The following is a 21,098-nucleotide window of genomic DNA, read 5'->3' on the forward strand; positions in this document are numbered from 1 at the left end:
AAAATGCAAATTCTTTCTAATCGCATTTAGAAAGAAGTTGAAATAAAACTGTAAGTTGAAATAAAGTCGTAATAGAATGTGATAGCTGTGAATAATGAAAAAAAAAAAAATGATCTTCACTAATTCACATGGTTTACATATGACATAAACCATAACTGAAAAAAAAAAAAAAAATAATTGAACGACAAAATATTTTTTCCCAATAAGTTTAAATAAAGTCGTAATAGAATGTGATAGCTGTAAATAATGAAACAAAATAAATGATCTTCGATCACTAACATGGTTTACGTATGACATTCACCTCAACTGCAAAAAAAAAAGAAAAAAAAAATTAAAATCGAACGACAAAATACAAAAAGGAAAAAATTACCTTCAATAAGTTACCTGGTTTACATATGACATACACCATAACTGAAAAAAAAAAATGAAAAAAAATAATTGAACGACAAAATATTTTTTTTCTCAATAAATGTATATAAGAAAACCGAAGGAATAACCGATGATATTAATATGTAAGAAACTAGGAGGGAAGGCAGAACAGTGACGTAATTAGCCTGTTGAATAAAAAAACCTTCAAATGCTTTTGCTTAGATTGCAAAGCAATTGCTTTAATTCCAATACAAAAAAATGCTGGTAGCAAATGCTTAGAGCAGCAAATACATAAAAGTTATAAGAAACTGCTTTATTTCCAATATATTAAAAACAATGCAATTCTCCATTTCATGAAATACTCTAAGAAATTAATTTCCTTCCATGAAATCTGAAAGTTACAGTCACGCTGACTTTTATACTGTTGTTTAACTGGCTTTATGTAGAGAATTTCTGCAGATACTACATGCAATAAACCATATATATATATATATATATATATATATATATATATATATATATATATATATATATATGTGTGTGTGTGTGTGTATATATATATATATATATATACATATATACACATATATATATATATATATATATATATATATATATATATATATATATATATATATATATATGCACACATATATATGTACTCTGTGTATGTATATATATATATATATATATATATATATATATATATATATATATATACATATATATATTTATACATATATATATATATATGTTTATATATATACAGTATAAATACATATATACATATATATATATGTATATATCATATATATAATATTTATATCATACTGTTTATATATTCAGTATATGCATAATATATATATATATATATATATATATATATATATATATATATATATATATATATATATATATATATATATACAGATAGACAGATAGATAGATATAAAGATAGAAAATAGAAAGATAAATCGATAGAAAAATAGATAGATAGATAGATGTAAGTTTTTCCTCTTTGATATTCGCTAGAATTCAACTTTTATTTTGGATAGACACAACATTTTCATTTGAAAAATAAAATTGTGTATCATTCATGTAACAGAAAGCTCCTGTATTCTTAAAACAAAACAGACTATATACCTCAGACATGACTATGGATTATCTTCATCACACACACACACACACACACACACACACACATATATATATATATATATATATATATATATATATATATATATATATATGTATGTATATATATATAATCATCAGCCGGTACCTACTCATGACTTGAAAACAATGGTTAGAATTTCGGAGTGCCCTTCTTCTATAAGAGCTGCTTACCATAGCTAAAAAGTCTCGTCTACACTTATCAAGAGGAAAGTAGCCACTGAACAATTACATAGCAATAGTTAACCACTTGAGCAAAGAATTGTTCGGTAATAGCACTGTTGTCGGATGTACGAGGACAGCGGAGAATGTGGTAAGAATAGGCCAGCCTATTTTGTGTATGTGTAGGCAAGGATAAAATGAGCCGTAACCAGAGGGAGGGATCCAATATTGTACGGTCTGGCCAGTCAAAGGAGCCGATAACTCCCAGGCGGTAGTATCTCGACGGGTGGCTGGTGCCTTGGCACACCTACGACCTGTCGTTTGGACACACACACACACACACATATATATATATAATATATATATATATATATATATATATATATATATATATATATATATACTGTATATATATCATCTCCTACATATATATACAGTATATATATATATATATATATATATATATATATATATATATATATATGTGTGTGTGTGTGTGTATATATAATATATATATATCATCTCCTCAATATATATATAAATATATATATATATATATATATATATATATATATATGTGTGTGTGTGTGTGTGTGTGTGTGTCCAAACGACAGGTCGTAGGTGTGCCAAGGCACCAGCCACCCGTTGAGATACTACCGCCTGGGAGTTATCGGCTACTTTGACTGACCAGACCGTACAACATTGGATCCCTCCCTCTGGTTACGGCTCATTCTATCTTTGCCTACACAAAGAAGAGAGAGAGAGAGAGAGAGAGAGAGAGAGAGAGAGAGAGAGAGAGAGAGAGAGAGAGAGAGAGAGAGATTATATCATCTACTCTTACGTCTATTGGCGCAAAAGGGCTCGGTTAGATTTCGCCAGTCGTCTCTATCTTCAGCTTTAAATTCAATACTTCAATATCTATCTATCTATCTATATATATATATATATATATATATATATATATATATATATATATATATATATATATATATATGTGTGTGTGTGTGTGTGTGTGTGTATGTAATAATAATAATAATAATAATAATAATAATAATAATGATGATAATAATAATAACTTCCCTAGTACTTACTAAGTATGCATATATACAGTATATTATATATATATATATATATATATATATATATATATATGTGTGTGTGTGTATGTATGCATATATATAAACATACACACACATATATATTTATATATATATATATATATATATATATATATATATATATATATATATGCATGTGAATATATATATATATATATATATATATATATATATATATATATATATATATATATATATATATATATGCTCTTAATGTCTACAGATGATGTACCCAATCTTAAGAAGACAACAACAACAAAAACAACAACAACATCAACAACAATAATAATAATAATGGCATATGAGATTTATGTGTGAAATTTTCTTTAACCGAAAAGGATTTTTTCCGGCTTCCGAGATTTCTTGGCGAAGCTGAACCAAAACGTTTCGGTTTCTAAAGAGCTGAAAAAAATGTCAAATTTCTTCAAAATTTTTTGATTTAGAGAAACTCTATACCAATTTAAAAGACTTCATTTGTTGCACAAGAAAATGACAATAAAATCTATTAGTGAATTTAACTTTCGATGTAAATAAATCTTTTATATTTCATCTTTTTTCGGTAAAAGTTTTTCGAGAATTTCTCCTTGCAAAGGATGAAAAGAGATTGTTCAATGGCGGAGGGTTTCTCTCGGAGCCAACGAAATTGTCTCCAGAGTCTTCAAGAATTGTTCTTGTCTCCGTTGAGTCTCCAAGAGAATTTCGAATCCAAAAGGGTCTCCGAAAGTCGTTTGAAGGAAATTTTAAGTTTTCAATATTATACCTGACAAAAGAAGACGAATCTAGTCATCTATCATATAGATTTTTGAAAGCAATTCAAAATGAATAAAAGTTTTGTAGGAGCATTCAATATTTCAGGCAGCATCCAAGAAGGAGGAACTGGCAAGATGTCCCAGTTTACTACTGGCCATCTTCAAGCTAAGAGGACACTTGGCGGTGTGGTTTTCACAGAACCACAAAAGGAAGGATCCTTAATGTATAGGATGACCTCTTGGATGAGGTCTAAGGACCCCTTCAACTCTGAGGGCGGGATGGAGGAGAAGGTGGAAGGAGGGCCCCAAGAGGAAAAGAATCAGAAAAGAGAAGAGCTGAAGGAGAAGGAGAATATCCAAAAGACATTTGAGGAACGCATCGGTTTCCTGCAGAAAGAACTGGAAGCAGCTTTTGCCGAGATCAGTCTAAGAAAGGAAGAACAATCTAAATTCTTAGAGGAGAATGAAGAGCTGAGAGCAGAGAATCAGCATCTCAGTAACATCATCAGAAGTCTTCAAATCGATAACCAAATCGATATGGAAAATTTGACCACAAAGAATGCCGACCTAGACCGCACAAACGAACATCTAAAAAAGGAAATCTGCAATCAAAAAGTTATCCTGGAACAATGTAAAAATGAATTAAAGGAAAAAGAAAAAGAAAATATTAAAATCAAAGAAAAATTGGATAAAGTTCGCCAGAACAAAAGGAAACTGGAAATATTCACTGAAAAGAAAATGGAAGTATTAAAGCAGATTTCAGAACAGAAGCAGGAATTGGAAGAGAGCCTCAATGAGGCAAAAATAAATGATCTCCTCAGGAATGAACGCTACAAAGGAATTTTACAAGAGTTAGAAAATTACAAAAAAGAAAATTTGAAATTGAATGACTTGGAGCAAAAAAACATCCTATTGAGTCAAGAACTGGAAACATTCAAATCTGAAAAAAATGTTGGTCTCAAGGACGAGCTGCTTGCGGCAAATGAGATCATCCCTTCACTCAAGGAGGAACTTGAAGAGGGAGATAAGACGAAAGAAGAAAACAAACCTCAAATGACGAAACTGAGACTTAACAAGACAAGTTTAAAAATGGATATTAAGGATGTTCAGAAGGATGTCCAAAAGGATGACAGAGACAATAAAAGTGAGGAGAAAGTAGTCGAGGCACAGGATCAGGATACCAACGGACGTAAGGCTGAGAAGGAGGAAGTTGGAGGCGCATCTGGTGTGGGTCAGGTGCTTGGCTGGCTACTAGCCTCAAAAGGCGCTCTCCATGGCACCAGCAACACCCAGGAAGAGCAGCTCAAAAAGGAAATTTCCACGGACGAGGAGAGGGAGGAGAAGGAGGAGGAGGACAAGGAGAAGGAGGAGAAGGAGGAGGAGGACAAGGAGAAGGAGGAGAAGGAGGAGGAGGAGAAGGAGGAGGAGGAGAAGGAGAAGGAGGAGAAGGAGGAGGAGGAGAAGGAGAAGGAGGAGGAGGAGAAGGAGAAGGAGAAGGAGGAGAAGGAGGAGGAGGAGAAGAAGGAGGAGGAGGAGAAGAAAAAGGAAGAAAAGATTAAAAAAACTACACGAAAACTTATCGTGTTTGACCTGGAACCCGAGAAGCCCAAAAGGGCCATCTCCTCATCCGACAGTAGTCACATCACCTTCCAAGGTGAAAAGGTTAGAGTGACCACCACAAGGGACTCTGGCCTCAACAGGTACGTGACTGTCGACTTGCATGTGCCCAGGAGGTTCCACAGAGCCATATATGGAGTGGAAGGAAGGACGCTGATGGAAATCACCCGCCACAGTGGAGTCAGCTTAATAGATATGCCACAAAGGCACGAATATAGTCATTCAATCACCATCAGTGGTACTATTAAGCAGGTTCAGTTAGCAGCTGATCATATCGAATGGCTTCTGAAGAGTCTCACCGGCACTTAAATATTTCGATCAGCAAATGGATAAAAATGAAAAACAAAAAAAAATAAAAAAATAAAAAATCCAAAAAAAAAATAAAAAAATAAAAAATCCCCCCAAAAAAAGAAGAAAAAATGAAAACACCAAAAAAAGTTTTAAACATGAGAATATTTTTGCCATATTAGTTTAATTTCAGTTTATTTTGTGAGGGTAAGGAGATTCAGCCGAGTTTTGCCAGGACCAAATCTTCAAATTGCTAAATACAATCACATCCACAGGAAGGAGATCCCCCCCCCCCCGGGATCTTTAAACTGACTGACTGACAGACAGCTACAGGGAGGATACTTGGAAGGACTGGCCAGCTTGGAGGATACAAGGCTTACTATCCAGCTTGAATTACAATTCTTGGAATAACCTGGAGGACAATGGCCTACTGAGGGAAGAAACCCCGCTGAGACTAGTATGCTTTGCACCTTGATGGACGAGTACAAGCCGTTTGTCAAGTGTACAAATGGTCGGATATCTAGATCTATTCTTTCGGATATCAACCTTCGGGTGGTTCTGGGGGAATGATCTAGAAGACCGGCTCTGCAGAGGGAACGAGCTAGGCTTCTTCTAGTAGGCAGTCTTGTCCTTAAAGGTTGGACCAAGATAATCAGCTAGTGAAGGAAGCTGCGCCTCTTCGGAGCAGGTCAGTCTGGAAAGGTGTTCTGATATCAAATGGCTGCTGATGAAGGTTGAAGAACTGGGATGAACAGAGTGAAGTTTTGGTCCTTACAATAGGCGAGTTGATGCCCTCACAATTTTATGAAAGGAATAGTATCTTCTTTTTCTTCTTTTTTTTTTAGGTTTAAGGTTTTTTTTTTTTAGGTTTAAGGTTTTTTTTTTTAGGTTTAAGGTCTTTTTTTTTTTAGGCTTAAGGACTGGCTATGCAGGTGAAGAAACTCTGAATGATGAATGAGCGTGTCTTGTTTAAGTGGGTAAAATGACGATTGGCTTCACCAACCGGCCAAAAATTGATGCTTGGCTTCACCGTACTGCCCACTAGGCTTCGCCGACCGGCCCACACAATGACGCTTGGCTTCACCGCCTGGCCTAAAATGGCACTTGGCTTCACCACCTGGCCCACTTGGCTTCACTGCCCGGCCCAACAATAGCGCTTGGCTTCACCGCCTGGCCCGCTTGGCTTCATCGCCCGGCAAAACAATGGCGCTTGGCTTCATCGCCCAGCTTACAATGGCGCTTGGCTTCACCGCCTGGCCCGCTTGGCTTCACCGCCCGGCTTATAATGGCGCTTGGCTTCACCGCCGGCAAACAATGGCGCTTGGCTTCACCGCCCGGCTTACAATGGCGCTTGGCTTCACCGCCCGGCTTACAATGGCACTTGGCTTCACCGCCTGGCCCGCTTGGCTTCACCGCCCGGCTTACAATGGCGCTTGGCTTCACCGCCTTGCCCGCTTGGCTTCACCGCCCGGCTTACAATGTCGCTTGGCTTCACCACCTGGCTTACAATGGCGCTTGGCTTCACCGCCCGGCTTACAATGGCGCTTGGCTTCACCGCCTGTCCCGCTTGGCTTCACCGCCTGGCCTGCTTGGCTTCACCGCCTGGCCCGCTTGGCTTCACCGCCTGGCTTACAATGGCGCTTGGCTTCACCGCCCGGCTTACAATGGTGCTTGGCTTCACCGCCTGGCCCGCTTGGCTTTACCGCCCGGCTTACAATGGCGCTTGGCTTCACCGCCTGGCCCGCTTGGCTTCACCGCCCGGCTTACAATGGCGCTTGGCTTCACCGCCTGGCCCGCTTGGCTTCATCGCCTGGCTTACAATGGCGCTTGGCTTCACCGCCCGGCTTACAATGGCGCTTGGCTTTACCGCCTGGCCCGCTTGGCTTCACCGCCTGGCCTGCTTGGCTTCACCGCCTGGCCCGCTTGGCTTCACCGCCCGGCTTACAATGGCGCTTGGCTTCACCGCCTGGCCCGCTTGGCTTCATCGCCTGGCTTACAATGGCGCTTGGCTTCACCGCCCGGCTTACAATGGCGCTTGGCTTCACCGCCTGGCCCGCTTGGCTTCACCGCCTGGCCTGCTTGGCTTCACCGCCTGGCCCGCTTGGCTTCACCGCCTGGCTTACAAGGGCGCTTAGCTTCACCGCCCGGCTTACAATGGCGCTTGGCTTCACCGCCCGGCTTACAATGGCGCTTGGCTTCACCGCCCGGCTTACAATGGCGCTTGGCTTCACCGCCCGGCCCAACAATGGCGCTTGGCTTCATCGCCCGGCCCAACAATGGCGCTTGGCTTCACCGCCTGGCTTACAATGGCGCTTGGCTTCACCGCCCGGCTTACAATGGCGCTTGGCTTCATTGCCCGGCCCAACAATAGCGCTTGGCTTCACCGCCTGGCTTACAATGGCGCTTGGCTTCACCGCCTGGCTTACAATGGCGCTTGGCTTCACCGCCTGGCTTACAATGGCGCTTGGCTTCACCGCCTGGCCTGCTTGGCTTCACCGCCCGGCTTACAATGGTGCTTGGCTTCAACGCCCGGCTTACAATGGCGCTTGGTTTCACCGCCCGGCTTACAATGTCGCTTGGCTTCACCGCCCGGCTTACAATGGCACTAGGCTTCACTGCCTGGCCCGCTTGGCTTTACCGCCCGGCTTACAATGGCACTTGGCTTCAACGCCTGGCCAGCTTGGCTTTACCGCCCGGCTTTCAATGGCGCTTGGCTTCACCGCCTGGCCCGCTTAGCTTTACCGCCCGGCTTACAATGGCTCTTGGCTTCACCGCCTGGCCCGCTTGGCTTCCCCGCCCGGCTTACAATGGCGCTTGGCTTCACCGCCCGGCTTACAATGGCGCTTGGCTTCATCGCCCGGCCCAACAATGGCGCTTGGCTTCACCGCCCGGCTTACAATGGCGCTTGGCTTCACCGCCTGGCCCGCTTGGCTTTACCGCCCGGCTTACAATGGCGCTTGGCTTTACCGCCTGGCCCGCTTGGCTTCACCGCCCGGCTTACAATGGCGCTTGGCTTCACCGCCCGGCTTACAATGGCGCTTGGCTTCACCGCCCGGCTTACAATGGCGCTTGGCTTCACCGCCCGGCTTACAATGGCGCTTGGCTTCATCGCCCGGACCAACAATGGTGCTTGGCTTCACCGCCTGGCTTACAATGGCGATTGGCTTCACCGCCTGGCCCGCTTGGCTTCACCGCCCGGCTTACAATGGCGCTTGGCTTCACCGCCCGGCTTACAATGGCGCTTAGCTTCACCGCCCGGCCCAACAATGGCGCTTGGCTTCATCGCCCGGCCCAACAATGGCGCTTGGCTTCACCGCCCGGCTTACAATGGCGCTTGGCTTCATCGCCCGGCTTACAATGGCACTTGGCTTCATCGCCCGGCCCAACAATGGCGCTTGGCTTCACCGCCTGGCTTACAATGGCGCTTGGCTTCACCGCCTGGCTTACAATGGCGCTTGGCTTCACCGCCTGGCCTGCTTGGCTTCACCACCTGGCCTGCTTGGCTTCACCGCCTGGCCTGCTCGGCTTCACCGCCCTGCTTACAATGGTACTTGGCTTCACCGCCCGGCTTACAATGGCGCTTGGCTTCACCGCCCGGCTTACAATGGTGCTTGGCTTCATCGCACCATTCAACAATGGCGCTTGGATTCACAGCCCGGCTCAAAATGGCGCTTGGCTTCACCGCCCGGCCTACAATGGCGCTGGGCTTCACCGCCTGGACCACTTGGCTTTACCGCCCAGCACAATAATGGCGCTTGGCTTCACCGCCTGGCCCGCTTGGCTTTACCGCCCGGCACAATAATGGCGCTTGGTTTCATCGCCCGGTCCAAAAATGACGCTAGGCTTCACCGCCCGGCTTACAATGGCGCTTGGCTTCACTGCCTGGCCCGCTTGGCTTCACCGCCCAGCTTACAATGGCGCTTGGCTTCACCGCCTGGCCCGCTTGGCTTTACCGCCCGGCACAATAATGACGCTTGGCTTCACCACTGAATTTCAAATATCATCAGTCATGACTGACTAGTAATAGGCTAGCTGTAGTGAGGGAAGTTGGCCGAAAGCTATTTCAGTACGAAGGGCAACCTCTGGCGCGGCGGAAAAACCCGTAAGTTCAATGCCCAGGAAACTGAAGTAGGTTTCAAATTGCTTCTCTCAGTAATCCAACTCAAATACAAGTCATGACTGATCTTAATAGGCTAGCTGTAGTGAGGGAAGTTGGCCAAAAGCTATTTCAGTAGGAAGGGCAACCTCTGGCGCGGCGGAAAAACCCGTAAGTTCAATGCCCAGAAAACTGAAGGTTTCAAATTGCTTCTCTAAGTAATCCAACTCAAATACAAGTCATGACTGATCTTAATAGGCTAGCTGTAGTGAGGGAAGTTGGCCGAAAGCAATTTCAGTAGGAAGGGCAACCTCTGGCGCGGCGGAAAAACCCGTAAGTTCAATGCCCAGAAAACTGAAGTAGGTTTCAAATTGCTTCTCTAGGTAATCCAACTCAAATACAAGTCATGACTGATCTTAATAGGCTAGCTGTAGTGAGGGAAGTTGGCCGAAAGCTATTTCAGTAGGAAGGGCAACCTCTGGCGCGGCGGAAAAACCCGTAAGTTCAATGCCCAGAAAACTGAAGTAGGTTTCAAATTGCTTCTCTATGTAATCCTACTCAAATACAAGTCATGACTGATCTTAATAGGCTAGCTGTAGTGAGGGAAGTTGGCCGAAAGCTATTTCAGTACGAAGGGCAACCTCTGGCGCGGCGGAAAAACCCGTAAGTTCAATGTCCAGAAAACTGAAGTAGGTTTCAAATTGCTTCTCTAAGTAATCCTACTCAAATACAAGTCATGACTGATCTTAATAGGCTAGCTGTAGTGAGGGAAGTTGGCCGAAAGCTATTTTAGTAAGAAGGGCAACCTCTGGCGCGGCGGAAAAACCCGTAAGTTCAATGCCCAGAAAACTGAAGTAGGTTTCAAATTGCTTCTCTAAGTAATCCAACTCAAATACAAGTCATGACTGATCTTAATAGGCTAGCTGTAGTGAGGGAAGTTGGCCGAAAGCTATTTTAGTAAGAAGGGCAACCTCTGGCGCGGCGGAAAAACCCGTAAGTTCAATGCCCAGAAAACTGAAATAGGTTTCAAATTGCTTCTCTAAGTAATCCAACTCAAATACAAGTCATGACTGATCTTAATAGGCTAGCTGTAGTGAGGGAAGTTGGCTGAAAGCTATTTCAGTAGGAAGGGCAACCTCTGGCGCGGCGGAAAAACCCGTAAGTTCAATGCCCAGAAAACTGAAGTAGGTTTCAAATTGCTTCTCTAAGTAATCCAACTCAAATACAAGTCATGACTGATCTTAATAGGCTAGCTGTAGTGAGGGAAGTTGGTCGAAAGCTATTTCAGTAGGAAGGGCAACCTCTGGCGCGGCGGAAAAACCCGTAAGTTCAATGCCCAGAAAACTGAAGTAGGTTTCAAATTGCTTCTCTAAGTAATCCAACTCAAATACAAGTCATGAATGATCTTAATAGGCTAGCTGTAGTGAGGGAAGTTGGCTGAAAGCTATTTCAGTAGGAAGGGCAACCTCTGGCGCGGCGGAAAAACCCGTAAGTTCAATGCCCAGAAAACTGAAGTAGGTTTCAAATTGCTTCTCTAAGTAATCCAACTCAAATACAAGTCATGACTGATCTTAATAGGCTAGCTGTAGTGAGGGAAGTTGGCTGAAAGCTATTTCAGTAGGAAGGGCAACCTCTGGCGCGGCGGAAAAACCCGTAAGTTCAATGCCCAGAAAACTGAAGTAGGTTTCAAATTGCTTCTCTAAGTAATCCAACTCAAATACAAGTCATGAATGATCTTAATAGGCTAGCTGTAGTGAGGGAAGTAGGCCGAAAGCTATTTCAGTACGAAGGGCAACCTCTGGCGCGGCGGAAAAACCCGTAAGTTCAATGCCCAGAAAACTGAAGTAGGTTTCAGATTTCTTCCCTTATTCTTCCGACTCAAATATAAGTCATGAATTATCATAATACATTTATGAAGTACTGATGAATTATGAATTGAGATGAAAAGGAAATAAAAAAAAAGAGGGAAGGAAGAAAGGGTCGTGGGAACCAAGCCTGCCATAATGGATATGGGCAAAACCCACCTGATGAGCTCTTTGGTCAGAGCGAAACCCTTATGGATGTCACTTTGGTAGTGGTATGTATGAATTGATTAATTTTTATATATTTATTCATATATATATATATATATATATATATATATATATATGTATATATATATATATATATATATATATATATATATATATATATATATATATATATATATATATATATGACATATTCACACACATGGCATTCTGGTAGAAGGGAGTGTATAATTAGAATCCCATTGATGGTTAAGTGTTGGCCTTCAAATGGCGATGCTTACAGCTCCATCTATTATGAGATGGCCGTAGCTCCTCTCCTTCTGAACAATGTGTGTTCCATCAAATCATTCCGTATGAGAGGGTTTCTGGTCGTGGACATCAATATAATGTTGGTTTACCCAGAGGAAATATGTGAATCACGACACCCTGAAGATGTACGCAAGCCAGCAGAAATCGGGGGTCAATGAACGAACATTATATTGATATCCATGACGAGAAACCCTCTCATACAGAATGATTTGATGGAACACACATTGTTCAGGAGAGGAACGAAGGCCAGCTCATGATAGCTCAAGCTGTAAGCATCGCCATTTAAAGGCCAACACTTAACATTCAATGGGATTCTAGTCATACAATCCCTTCAAGATGAAAGCAATATGGATAATCTCTGTGGTGGTGTATGTGCCTGCTTATGTGTCTAAGTGTGTAAGCACATGTGTAAGTGTGTATAGTAAATAATCAACAATTATCCTCTTCTTAATCTAGGGATTTTTGAAATTTGTAATAGTTTAAATTTCCAATTTCTAGTTTTATATAGAATATATTTTTAAAATATTCAATTATAATTTTTGTAGAACCTCATACATAAAATGAGTCTAAAGTGTATATTAATCTACAGATTGGTGATGGTGGGAGATTTTTGTCTGATCGCTCACAGCAAACCAACCTAGTATGGGTGACCCTGACTAGTATAGCTATGCAATATGTTCTAGCCACTGCAGATTGGTGATGGTGGGAGATTTTCATCTGATCGCTCACCGTAAGCGAACCTATAGTGCATAGAATGGTTTATGTGATAGTCCGTATTTCATAATTTCAGATTGGAAGTTGAGAAACTTGTACAGTTTCTGAAAACATTTGACAGATGTTGGAGTAAGATTCAGAAGTTTTCAGAATTCAAGTCCTTAGTTCAAAGAAAGGGTTGTGATGGCCGATGTGGTAACGTCCCTGACTGCTGAACGCCAGACGCGGTTCGAGTACCGCTCAAGCTCGTTAGTTTCTTTGGTCCCTGTAACCTAACCATTCTTGAGAGCTAAGGATGGGGGGTTTGGGGAGGCTAACCTACAGGTCTATCTGCTGAGTCATCAGCAGCCATTGCCTGACCCTCCTTGGTCCTAGCTTTGGGTGGGGAGGGGGCTTGGGCGCTGATTATATGCATATATATAGTCACTCTCTAGGGCATTGTCCTGCTTGATAGGGCAATGTCACTGTCTCTTTCCTCTGTCATCGTGAGTGACCTTTAAATGTCTTTTCTGTTTGTATCTAGAGACATTTTACAGATGTTGGAATGAGATTCAGTTTTCTAAATGAATTCCTTGATTTCTTTTACCTTAATGTAGACTTTATATATATATATATATATATATATATATATATATATATATATATATATATATATATATATATATATATATATATATATACACATACATACCAAAAAATGGGTAATCCAGTTTCTATGAAACCAATATATTGGTTTTAATTTCCCTTATCAACAAAATTGGAAACCTTACTGTATGCTGAATAAAAGTAAAAGAAAAAAAATCTAAGGAAATAACATCCCCTGATAAAGTATATGGAAAAGGGCGCCCTTCAGCAACTGCTAAATTCGCTGCCTTCTTTTCAATTTATCCTTATATTTTCCATCTCATGAGAAAATTCCCTGTGGTTTATTTCCTGTCTAAACACACTAAAAAATCGTTCATAATTTTTCTCAAATTTTATTGCATAAAACACAAACTTAAAATAAGTTTGATGGAGCATATTCATCATCTCTTTCCAAAACAATTTTTTTTTTTTGCACACATTCGCCATCTCCTTCAAACATGCAAATTAAGCAGTAATTTGCAAGAGGATATTGCAATATTTCGAAATAGACGAGAACAAAAGAAAAAAGGAACTTGAACAAAAAGGGAAAATAAAAAAATACTCACCAAACTAATTGGTCTCCCCGGCCCCAAATCCCATAATCTAACTCAACTAACTGGATGAAAAACAAGAGAGAAAAGTCAGTTCCAGACGTTGCCCCATCAAGCAGGTCAATGCCCTAGAGACTGACCATATATACATAATATAAGCGCCCAATCCCCCTCCCCCCCACAACGCTAGGGCCAAATATAATTATCATTATTATTATTATTATTATTATTATTATTATTATTATTATTATGGTTGTTGTTATTATTATTATTATTATTGGCTGCTAATGACATAGCAGACAGACCTATAGGCTCCCCCCCCCCCAACCTTAGCTCATAAGGATGGTGAGATTGTAGCGACCAAAGAAACAAACGAGTTTGAGCGAGACTCGAACCCCATTCTGGAGATCGCCAGTCAGGGATATTACCACTCAGACCAGTATTTATTGTTGTGTCAGCAGAATTAGCAGTGACAGCAGTAGCCCTGGTTTCAATACCTCTCCTTATAAGACTTCTGTGATTGTTCTGTCGTGTTCAGTGACTGGGACTCTTCCATTGTGGCGTTAACCAAGGTCTACAGAGTCCTTGGTGTCAAGGACTCTTCCATTGTGGCATTAACAAAGGTCTACAGAGTCCTTGGTGTCAAGGACTCTTCCATTGTGGCATTAACCAAGGTCTACAGAGTCCTTGGTGTCAAGGACTCTTCCATTGTGGCATTAACAAAGGTCTACAGAGTCCTTGGTGTCAAGGACTCTTCCATTGTGGCATTAACCAAGGTCTACAGAGTCCTTGGTGTCAACTTGACCTTAGAATGGTCACGAAATGTGTTACTGTTCGCTAAGTCTTCAGACTCTCATTTGACTGTAGTTGCATTTCGTCCTCATCTTAATCACTGGTTTTTAGTTATCTATTTTCGTGTTTCATGTTAATCTATTTACCTTTTTCATCTACTTTCATTCTATAATAGAATCTAAACTTTTATTTTGAAATATCGGTTTTTATTTTTTTTAATATTACCATACAAAAAATATTTGAAATGTTGAATATGTTTTCGAATCGAAACAGAGACCCAATTTGAAAATGGGCAAAACCTGAAGATACTCCCGGAGGCAATTAAAGGTTTAAAGGTCACTCATGAGTGGTTGGAGTTCTCTTGCTTGAGGGTACACTCGGGCACACTATTCTATCTTATTTCTTCCACTTGTTTTGTTAATGTTTTTTTATAGTTTATAGATATTTATTTTAATGTTACTTTTCTTAAAATTTTTTATTTTTCCTTGTTCCCTTTCATCACTGGGCTATTTTTCCTCTTGGGGCCCCTGGTCTTATGGCATCCTGCTTTTTATAATCATGATAATAATAATAATAAAGTGTTTTAATGTTCAAACCTTCATGTTTATGTGGAATGTTATTTTACTGCTTTGTTACCTGATATTATATCAAGGCTATATTTCCTAAAACAAAAACTTGGGTTTTCAACCATTGTAAAATTTACTCTGTTCTAGATGTTCGATTAGTATGTTGCATTTCATATTTAAAAAAAAAAAAAAATATATATATATATATATATATATATATATATATATATATATACATATATATATAATATATATATATATATATATATATATATATATATAATTATAATCATCCTAATTATTTGTGGAATTCATTGAGAAAATTCCAGATGAAATTTGACTAATTACAAGTGGAATTCGTCTAATGAATTTCATATGAAATTTGAACAGTATGAAATTGTTAGAGACGACTGGCGATATCTAACCGAGGCCCTTTGCGTCAATAGGCGTAGGAGATGATGATGATGATAAAATGGTTTTTATGCTACATCAGCAATTGGCCAAAGTAACGGACCTCTATAGAACTTGGAAATACTTATTTTGATACGTGGCCACAACTAATGAAAATCAATGGAATTTATATTTACTTGTAAGACAGCAAATTGCCATTCGGATCACATAATACGCACTCACATATCAAGAGTTCAGGAAAAGATTTTTCAAAGAAAAATCTGTGGATGATTTTGAAATGTGATGGAGTTGGTGTAAAGATAAAGTTACAAAAACCACCAAAAAAATTATATATTAATATCATAAAAGACGAAAATAACGCATCTTCCTTTCACGTGATGACAAAAATAGCGTCAAGGTTTGTAATAGTCTACCATAGGTATTTCCCGTCCAATACATTTTCTGTAAATAATTAATTTTGTTACGTTTTCTATGAGTTCAAAGCATCCTGGACATACAAGGACTATGCTACTGTGCAATAATATATGGGGCGAACTACAATGAGATCGAATTGTAAAATTATATCACAATATCAATTTCATTGTTTCTGTTTTTTTTTCATCCTCAATTTCAGGGGAACACAGAAATCTATATAAATGCTAAAGGGATACAGAAGAACAAAACATTTTTTCGTGGACCTTATCATGGTTATCCCTATCTCTCTCTCTCTCTCTCTCTCTCTCTCACACACACACACACACACTAACTATATATATATACATATATATATATATATATATATATATATATATATATATATATATATATTGTATATATATAGGCAGAACATGTAGGCCTAATGAGAACGACAGATAATATATGGACAAAACGAATACCAGAATGGGTCCCTAGAGACAGCAAAAGAAACTTGGGAAGGAAGAAAAGACGATGGATTGAAGAGCTAAGAATATTAGCGGGTATAGATTAAGTGATTTAAAATTATATGGCATCCTAACATCGAAGGTCAATGACGCCGATATTGTTTGTTATAAAGAATAAAAAAGTATTCAATTTAAAATCACAAATATGAATTGGCGAACTAAGAAAATTTGCTGGTATAGGCTCGCATAGAAACCATAAACAGACAGTAGTGGAAAGACATACTGCCTGAGGCCTTTGTCCTGCAGTGGACTAGCAACGGCTCATGATGATGATATATGGGTATTACGGATTCTTCTTTACGACCATTAATCAAATAACGAGTAACTCGCCTGTCTCCCCATTATTCCTCACCGAGGTCCTTGAAAATTCCCCCATTTAAAGGTTTAAGGCCCCTCATGAATGGCAGAGACAAGAGACAATGCCATTGCCCTAGCATGCATTACAATGCCCTAGAGACTGACCTTTTTAGCATAATAGAAGTGACTTATTATACGATTTCCTTCATTATAAACACTAACGCTTAAAGATTTCTTTAGACAACTTTTGAAGTACCACCCTTTTTTTATTTGATTATAATAATATAATTGAAAGTAATGGTGCTCTGTTATAAACTGTATCGTTATTATTATTACGAGCTATGTTACAACCCTAGTTGGAAAAGAAGGGTGCTACAAGCCCAAGGCCTCCAATATATTTGGTTTCATGAAAGAAATAATTGTTTTTGTGTATCCAATTATTTGTAGTAGAGACTCTTTAGTTATGGTAAGCAGATCTTCTAGGAAAACACTCTCCAAAATCTAACCATTGTTCTCTAGTCTTGGGTAGTGACATAGCCTCTGTGCCATGGTCTTCCACTGACTTGTGTTAGAGTTCTCTTGCTTGAGGGTACACTTGGGCACAATATTCTATCTTAATTCTCTTCCTCTTGTTTTGTTAAAGTTTTTATGGTTTATATAGGAAATATTTATTTTAATGTTGTCACTGTTCTTAAAATATTTTATTCTTCCTTGTTTCCTTTCCTCACTGGGCTATTTTCCCTGTTGGGGCCCCTGGGCTTATAGCATCCTGCTATTCCAACTAGGGCTGCAGCTTAGCAAATAATAATAATAATAATAATAATAATAATAATAATAATAATAATAAATAAATAAATAAAAGACAAGTATAACATTCATATAAAGGGTCAGATGTGGTAACAATAACACAAAATTAACTAAATTTCCCATAATTCCATTGCCATTGACAGGTATGATGGCTGGTAAAATAAAATTAAAATATATCCCCTACTTAGAATAAATAAACAATTATATGTTGAAGAACGTTCGACATGTGGATTTTGGTCCCACTTAGTAATGACTTGAGAAAGAGAGAGAGAGAGAGAGAGAGAGAGAGAGAGAGAGAGAGAGAGAGAGAGAGAGAGAGAGAGAGAGAGAGAGAGAGAGAGAGAGAGAGTGAGTCCAATTTTTCCGACGTTTTCCACGAAGGAAAGCCAACTTTAAGAGTAGCCTTGATGTTATTCACTAAAACAACTTGAAACTACGGGAATCTCGGGAAACAATACGCTTTATCATATAAAAAATCGTCCACACTAATCTATTCTTTTTACTTTTATAATTTTCAAGTTAAAATTTGCAATAAATACTTCCAGACACTACCAAAATGATAAGCATTTTCCAACATTTTTTATTGTGGGCTACGCTATCCTAATTTCTTTATCACATCAGGAAATCAACACGGAAAATAAAACTAGTTTTGTTATACTGTATTTCAACACAACCTGACACCCTCATTTGACAACTATACTGATAATTAACTTTTTGGTTATTTTTCCTTAACTTAAAGAAAGCTTATTCTATTTTTAAATTCATACTACTAGGCATTACATAATCTAGTTGGTGCAAACACTGTGGCAAACATTTTTCCTTAACTGTTAACGTATCAGAAATTGTAAAATTCTAACCATACTTCTTTGTCTGCATCTTTTCCCACCTCTAAGTGGGGTCGATGTTTCTGGCCAAGGAGTTTGGTTAGAATTTTACAATTTCTGATACGTTAACAGTTAGGGAAAAATGTTTGCCACAGTGTTTGCACCAACTAGATTATGTAATTGCTAGTATGAATTTTAAAATAGAATAAGCTTTCTTAAAGATAAAAGAAAAATAACTAAAAAGTTAATTACCAGTATAGTTGTCAAATGGTGTCGGGTTGTGTTGAAATATAACAAAACTAGTTCTATTTTCCGTGTTGATTTCCTGATGTGATAAAGAAATCAAGATAGCGTAGCCCACAATAAATCAGAGCCAAGGCGATTTTTTAAATGATAGATAAGACGTGTTTATTATACATCCAAGAGGGTAATGTACAGAGAAGAAAAGACTTGTTTTACCATTATATATCGTTTCCCCAGTATGTTTTCCCCCACCCAAAACCCCGAGTTCCCACTGGGGGTCCCCCATTATTGTAGGATATATATATATATATATATATATATATATATATATATATATATATATATATATATATATATATATATATATACATTTCTGAATCTATTCATTTGCGACGGGAACGAGTGTTATTTTCGAAGAGCGGATTTTTTTCTATAGAATAAAATAGTTTTTTTGCTAGGTTACATTGCCCTGTAATACAGTAAAATAATACCTAAAGTTAGTTATCCTTCGGCGCAAAGAAACCGAGTAAAACTGGATCTCTCTCTCTCTCTCTCTCTCTCTCTCTCTCTCTCTCTCTCTCTCTCTCTCTCTCTCAATACTAAGCTGATCTTTGCTGCTTAACCTGATTCTTCTCTTCCGTCTTGCCGTCCAACCTCTAACCATACGTACATGATTATTGAAAAATTCACCACTGGCTACTAACCTGGTATTGTGTAGAACGCAGGAGCAGACCCATTTCAAATTCCTAAAACATCCAATATATTTAATTTAAGTCAATTTGGAACAATCTTATAATATAAATTCCCTAAGGTTTGGTTAGGTTAGGTTAGCTCCAAACGATACTACAGTAGTTTTCAAGATGCTTTTTCACACCATGGCATTAAATCACTACGATCTGTCATCGTGATTTAGAGTTATCTTGAGTATTAACCTCGTCTCTTTGAAGAGATGTACTATTTGTATATATATAAAGTCAAAATAACATTTTCATATTCTTCAATCACACGTAACACATCAAGTGACGCCACACATATCTAGATCGAGTCTTAATTTGTCACAGAAACTGTATATATCTTATTATTTATCACTGGATATTGCTATTACAACCATACACTGCATGAATTATCATAGTTTAAGAAATGACATGGAATCTACTTCAAATAACTGTCAAACACTAATAAAAGAAACACCGGTGTCTAAATAGAAATGTTTACATGGGAGTCGGACACTCGGCTGACAAAAGTGCATTGTGGGTAAAATAAATGCAACCGAATTATCCTTCTTTTAATCTTCTAATCATTGGTATCTTACTAGGCTCATATATTAGAAGAAACTTTCCATGAAAACGATAAAATAAGCTATAGAATTAAGTTGAAATTCCACTCCAAGTAGGCTACGGTTGAATGGAAGTTGTGACAACTTCCATTCAACCGTAGCCAGGTAGCCATTCAGCTCCGTCATTATATATTTTTAATGCAGTACGGAATTGAGTTGCATTCATTACTTCTCGTCTGTATGTCCTTCATCTAAATTCACAGACATACATATCATAGCATCCTGTAAAATTTTGAAACATCACTAGCAATCTTATCTCAATTTCCCACTTTCCTCACATACAGGGGAAGAAGAATGTAAGAAATTTGACGAAACCAGTGGCGTCACTAAACGTTGCTTGCTTGCTTTTTTTTTTGGGGGGGGGGGGGGTGGGGTTTCTGGAGCCATACTAGCTTGAACCATTAGATGGTAATACAGTAGATGAGCAGGAGTGGAAGAAATTGAGTGTTTCGTGCATATTACATATATTTATATATGTAGCATATTACATGAGATACTATGACGAAACTTCTGCACATATACTGTTATGTATTCTTAAAGAAGAACAAAACTGTTTGAAAAGATAAAATATCACGGAGCTATTTCTCTCATCCAAGAAGAAATAAAAATAGAATGATAAATCAAATTTTACATGAAGTATTTTGCATCTAACTTATTCGAATTAGAGGCAAACGGCTTGTGGTGGATTCACCCGAGTCAAGGGGCCCATACACGTTCAAAAAACGCGTCAAAATTTTGATCAAACTTTTTAGTTCGCAGGTGACTGACGAGGAGATAGGATCACCATGTCTGTGAAGAAGGAGACCGAAAAGAAATTTTTGATTGAAGTTTTCGACCCCTTGATTATTCTACCTTTTTTTTTATTCGACTCCTTGCATATTCAACCCCTTATTTATTTGACCCTTTTACTTATTCGATCGTTTACTTATTCAACCCTTTGACTATTCTACCTCTTTCTTGTACCCGTTGAAATACTAACACTAGAGAGCTATTTGGTCCTTTGACTGTCCAGACAGTACTACATTGGATCCATCTCTCTGGTTACGGTTAATTTTTCTTTAGCCACGAATGAAAAAATGCAAGATTTCTTTGTATTAGTGCA

The 21,098-nt window shown here is 38.9% G+C and overlaps 1 pseudogene; it reads right to left on the bottom strand.

The window, feature by feature from the left end:
* The window catches only part of LOC137643348 (chitin synthase chs-2-like), a 342,298-nt pseudogene extending 322,886 nt beyond the window's left edge, over positions 1-19,412 (bottom strand).
* Between the last annotated feature and the right edge of the window lie 1,686 nt (positions 19,413-21,098).

Source organism: Palaemon carinicauda, chromosome 6 (genome assembly GCF_036898095.1).
Source record: "Palaemon carinicauda isolate YSFRI2023 chromosome 6, ASM3689809v2, whole genome shotgun sequence".
Classification (NCBI taxonomy): domain Eukaryota; kingdom Metazoa; phylum Arthropoda; class Malacostraca; order Decapoda; family Palaemonidae; genus Palaemon; species Palaemon carinicauda.